Source organism: Galeopterus variegatus, unplaced genomic scaffold (assembly GCF_000696425.1).
Source record: "Galeopterus variegatus unplaced genomic scaffold, G_variegatus-3.0.2 Scaffold2601, whole genome shotgun sequence".
NCBI classification, from domain to species: Eukaryota; Metazoa; Chordata; class Mammalia; order Dermoptera; family Cynocephalidae; genus Galeopterus; species Galeopterus variegatus.
In genome coordinates, this window is record NW_007728712.1 from 195856 (window position 1) to 202017 (window position 6162).

General features: G+C 40.1%; 1 long non-coding RNA gene across 2 annotated transcripts in view; it reads left to right on the forward strand.

Annotated features, from left to right (window-relative positions):
* The window catches only part of LOC103598407, a 20584-nt gene extending 18644 nt beyond the window's left edge, over positions 1 to 1940 (forward strand). For both annotated transcript variants that reach the window (XR_551198.1, XR_551199.1), the window contains exon 2: positions 1661 to 1940. This is a non-coding gene — a long non-coding RNA (uncharacterized LOC103598407). The remainder of the gene's footprint in view (positions 1 to 1660) is intronic.
* The last annotated feature ends 4222 nt before the right edge of the window (positions 1941 to 6162 follow it).

A 6162-nucleotide genomic window follows, 5' to 3' on the forward strand; every position in this document is an offset into this window, starting at 1 on the left:
GACCAGGATAAACTTGTTACCAAAACTTAAATAAAGACATTACAAGAAGAAGAAGAAGAAGAGGAGGAGGAGGAGGAGGATAATAAGAAGAAGAAGAAAAACTATAGATAAATAGTCCTCATGAACATATGCAAAAAATCCTAAACAAAATATTAGCAAATTGAATCCAGCCATAGATGAAAGAGAGACTATATCATGACCAAGTAGGTCTTGTTCTAAGATATAAGGTTGGCTTAGCACTCTAAAATCAATGTAATTTTATGCATTCGTAGATTAAAGGAGAAAAGCCATATGATCAATCTCAACAGGTGCAGAAAAAAAGCATTTGGCAAAATTCAACACCCATTCATGATAAAAACTCTCACTCAGCAAATTAGCAATAGAAGGGAACTTCCTGAACTCAATAAAGGAAAACTGTGAAAAACCTACAGCTTAACATCATACTTAAAGTTGAAATATTGACTGTTTTCGGCTGTGTTCTAAATGTTTGTTTCCCTCCAAAATTCATGTTAAAACCTCATCCCCATTGTGGTAGTGTTAAGAGGTGGGGCCCTTAGGAGGTGATTAGATGAATGGAATTACTGCCCTTATAAGGCTCAAGGGAGCTCATTTCCCCTTCTGCCACATGAGGACACAGCAAGAAGGCGCTCTCCATGAGGAACAGGCCCTCACCAGACACAGAATCTGTCGGCACCTTGATCTTGTACTTCCCAGCCTCCAGAAGGTTGAGCAATAAATTTCTGTTGTTTATAAATTAACCAGTCAAAGGTATTTTGTCATAGTAGCAGGAATGCTCTAAAACACTTTCCCCCCAAGTTCAAGAATAAGGCAAAGACCTCAGTTCTCACCACTTCTATTCAACAACATACCCAGAGATCCTAACCATTGCAATGAGGAATAAAAAGAAATAAAAGGCACAAAGATTAGGAAGAAAGAAGAAAATGGCATGATTATTTACACAGAAAATACTAAGAAACATGAAAAAAACACTAGAATTAATAAATGAAGTCATATGCAAAAATCAATTGTGTTTCTATAAACTAAAAGGAAAGAAATGAAAATGAAATAAAAAATTCTATTTATGCTAGCATCAAAAAATATAAGTAACGCCAAGGTCAAGGGCTCAGATTCCTGCACTGGCCAGCTGCCAAAAAAAACCATAAAATACTTAAGAATAAATTTAGCAAAACACATGCAAGACCTCTACCTTTACATCAAAAATCATAAAACACTGTTGAGAGAAATCAAAGGAGATCTAAATAAATGAAGACATATACCAAGTTCATGGTTTAGGAGACTCAATATTAAGCTGTTATTTTCCCAAAACTGATCTCTAAATCCAATACAATAAGCTATTTTGTAGACATGTATTTGGAAATTTTATATGGAAATAGCCAAATCAATTTTGGGAAAAAAACAACAAAAAAAGTTGGAAGACATGTAAGAGCCGATCACAGCAAATAGTCATAGACAGCCATTTTTTGAAGAGCCATTTTTGTAGAATACAGCTTCAAGCAGAATGCTAGCCATAAAGAAGTTTTTTGTAACCTTGGCTAACAGCATAGCTCATGAGAAAATGCTGAAGAACTTAGTGCTTGGAAAAAGCAAGATAATAAGAGCTAATAAGTAACTTGCAGAATTAACCATTCTTCCTTTGCAGTCACAGCAGTCCAGGAACAAGACGGCATCCAGCTTGTGAGAACCAGATAACGCCCACATCCCAAGAACGAGTTGAAGAGTTCCAAGACTGACCATGAGATAAATGCCTGGAGTCTGCAAGATTGCACGTAGCAGCTCCCCAACAGGAATGACCTCCCCCCTTGTTTCCCACACTCTTCCCTTTGAAAAGCCTTGCTGAGTCTCCTGAGCCCTTGATGCAGTTTTAGGCAGGCTGTCCCCTCAGGTGTCTGATAGTAAAGCTTCCAAACCTTGCATCAACATCAGACTCTCAAGTTTTTTATTTCTGGAGGAAGGATGGCAGAACTTGGTCCCAGGAACAGACACCTACTACCTGATTTTAAAATTTACTATTGAGCTACAATTATAAAGACAGAATGAATGGTGCTAGTGTAAGGACAGACAAATAGATGAATGGAATGGAAATAGGCCCGCAAAAATACAGTCAATTGTCCGCATTCCCTCTGGATTTTAAGCTTTCTATCTGTACCTGTATCTGTATCTGCTTGGTTCCTTGCAGCATCCCAGAACCTAGAACAAGGCTGAATTAATGAATAAGTGTAATGTGACCCAATAATCAGAGCATAGTATATAGTAGGTGATCAATAAATGTTTATTAAATAAATGCATTTTAAGGAGTGGGGTGGGCGTAACAATCTGGTCCCCTCCAAGAGCCAAACTGTATGACACCAGCCATGATAATCTGGAGGCAGAGAAACCACCCTGCCTTATTCTACCCTATCCCACTCCTTCTAGTTCCCTTCCTTAGAGTCCTCTTTCCTTCACCTTAGCCATCCAGAAATCAGCATTACCAGCTCCCTGATCTGCAGCCCCCCACCTCCACTACTGCAGACACTCTAAAATTCAGAAAGCAGGTTATGCTAGGGGCTCTAGAGGTGACACTCACAAGCTGTGGGTTCTCAGCCTCCTCTAACAGAACCAGGACTGAGAGCCTGGGCTAGAATTGCCCCCATGGAAGGGTGACCAGAATGCAACTGCACATGTTTGCCCAGAATGCAGGGATTTCCTGAGATGCAGGACTTTGAGTTTTAAAACTAGGACAGTTACGAGCAAACTGGGATGGTTGGTCACCATACCTCCTGAGAATCCTCCAACCTCCTTCATTTGAAAAGGAAAGTGCAGATGGACTATATCCTTCCTTTGGTGGGGAGTGTCAACTCTAGGGTCAGCAGTCTTTCTGTAACAATTGGTTTAAATGTCGAGGGCAAAGACAGCTTTATATCCTCAGCCCCAAAGCAGGGCCTGAAGCTAAGCAAGTGCTAGGTAAGATGCTGGATGAATGAACATGCTGAAGGAGCAGGGAAAAGGGCCCTCGCCTCTGGGAACCCCTTAACCCAAGGTGGGATGTTCTCTGCAGCTTCAGCCTCTCCTTCCTGCACACACTGCACCTCTTCAAAGTAGGGAGACGCCTTTCCTGCCCCATATGTCCCTGCCATATCCCTGCCCACCTGCACATTCTGTCAAGCACCAGCATGATTCTACATTTGACATTTATATAATTTTAACTATTTTTATAAAAGTAATACATCTTTGTTTTTTTATTTTTTTTTATTATTATTTTTTTTTCCTTTTTGTCTTTTTTCGTGACCGGCAACGGATCGCAACCCTCAGTGTTGCACCCGTACCCGACCGGGACCGGCAACGGGCTCCCAACCCTCGGTGTCGCACCCGCACCTTGCTCAGCCAGTGAGCGGCCGGTCTGTATGTGGGATCCGAACCCTCGGCGGGAGCGACGCTGCGCTCCCAAGCGGTGCGCTGTAGCAGTGTGCCACCGGGCCGGCCCCATCTTTGTTTTTTTATTTTTTTTTATTATTATTTTTTTTTCCTTTTTGTCTTTTTTCGTGACCGGCAACGGATCGCACCCCTCAGTGTTGCACCCGTACCCGACCGGGACCGGCAACGGGCTCCCAACCCTCGGTGTCGCACCCGCACCTTGCTCAGCCAGTGAGCGGCCGGTCTGTATGTGGGATCCGAACCCTCGGCGGGAGCGACGCTGCGCTCCCAAGCGGTGCACTGTAGCAGTGTGCCACCGGGCCGGCCCCATCTTTGTTTTTTTAAATGTTTCAATACAGAACATTAGTAAGGGAAAAGTCAAAGTCCCATACCACCCTGCCCTACGCCCCTCTTTAAAGGAAATCAGTTTTACCTTTTCTGCTTTTAGCTGTGGTGACTTGTACCACAAATCTGATTAATATGTGTATATCTCAATTTCTTGATTCATCAACTGAATTAATATTTATTGACTCTCATTTTTAAAAATGACATTTGTTCACTCACGCTAATGTTCATTTCCCAATCCCTTCTACATTCTGTTAGTTATAGTGTTAGTTTGTTCTTCTATTGATTAATAATCGCTTAAAACCTTTATTTCTGGCTGGCTGGTTAGCTCAGTCGGTTAGAGCACAACCTTTTAACACCAAGTCACAGGTTCAGATCCCCTTCTCAGCCAGCCACCAAAAATGAGAAATCTTTATATCCAATTATATCCACTTTAGACAGTATCTCTTGATTTCTACTCTGTAAAATGAAGAAATTAGCACCTGTACATGGTTTGATCTCTCATCCACCCAAACTTGTGATTCTGGCCGTAATACTATTACATTGCCAAGAGTTATAATATTTACATATGTTCTGTAACTATACTTATGTCTCCCATGCTTTATCTAGAGAGTAATTCTGATCATTTAAATCTAGTAAAGAGCATTTTCAATAGTATGATTAGAAATGAATTCTAATTTGAGATTATATTGGATCCAGGAAAACAAGAAGGAACTGCTAACAAAATGGATCAATCAGAAAACATGAGAGAGTTTTGGGAAATAAAAAATACGATTGCCCAAATAAACATATAATTAAAAAGTCCAGAAGCTAGTGCCAGAAAGTAAGGAAGTGCTGAAAAAAGAAAAGGACAAGGCCTGTCAACCTGAAAGAGCTCCCAACAGTCAAAGCTGCAACAATTTGAGCAACAAAATAAACAATGTCATATTGGATCACAACCAGAAGATAAAATAAGTAAACATGAGTTCATACCGAACTAAATAAATGGTTGGATAAATAAATACGTGGGGTAAAGAGATGAATTTCCTTACAGAAGAACACCAGGTAATACATGCAGATGCTCTCCACTCCAGATGGAACTTAGTTGACCCTCCTCCCTTGAATGTGTGCTGGACTTAGTGACTCACTTCCAAAGAACAGAGTATGGGAAGGGAAAAAAGCAGTGACCTTAAAGTGGAGAAATCTGACAAACACCGCTTTAATCAAGCGATCGAGGCTGCCACCACCAGCTGATATCATGTGATGAGCTGGCCGCTCCATCTTTGTGGTATTCTCCCCCAAAACACCTAATCCTCTCAGTCTAATCATGAGAAAAATTCCAAATTGAGGGACATTCTACAAAATACCTGACTAGTGCTCTTCAAAACTGTCAAAGTGATTAAAAAACAAAAACAAGGAAAAACTGAGAAAACTGTCACAAAGGAAACTATGGAGACAAGAGGACTAAATACAGTGTGGCATACTGGATTGGGTCCTGGAATGGAAAAGGGACATGAGTGGAAAAAACTGTTGAAATCTAAATAAAATCTGTAATTAATAGTAATGTACAAGTGTTAATTTCTTAGTTTTGGTGGACCATGGTTATGTAATATGCTAACATAGGAGGAAACTGAGTGAAGGGTACACAGGAACTTTGTACATTATCTTTGCAACTTTTCTGTAAATCTAAAATTGTTCCAAAATTAAAAAGTTACTTTAAAGGTCTAGAAGCAAAAATCATATAATTCTCTAAGAGCATAGAGACAAAAAGGAATTTCTTTTAAATGGGGGAGAAAAAAATCAAGTCAAAAGGATCAATTCAGAGGCCTGGATAGCTGTCTAATAAGGATTCCAGAGAGAGAAAAGAAAACAGAGGCAAGAAGATGATCAGAGATATAATAAAAGAAAATTTCCCAGAGCAACCAAAAAATGATGTGTGTCCAGATTAAAAGTGCCCATTGAAAACTGAGCAGAATCAAAGAAAACAAAAGGCAAATCTACAGATATATGAGGTTTCAGAAAGTCTAACAGCTGCTGAAAATTAAAAGCAAACAAACATTATCTATAAGAAAATAAAAGGTCAAATTGGCCTTGGGCTTCCCTGAAGCTAGAAGCTATGAAACAATGGCCTACAAAGTTCTGAGTGAAAATGTTTCCAAAAAGCCAAACTACAAAATAAGTGTAGGGACAAAAAAGATTTGTAAGAACTAATAAAGCTTACCTCCCATGCACTCTTGCTGAAAAATATTACTTGAGCATGTACTCTAGGAAAAAGAAAGAAAAGACAAAGAAAATATGATGTGGTGCTTTGATTCTCAATGTACCATTCCAGAAGTGGTATCCGGGCACAGGTTAGAAACGCAAATGTTCAGGCCCCACCCTGACCTACTGAATCAGAAACTCTGGGGGTGGGGCCCAGCACTCTGT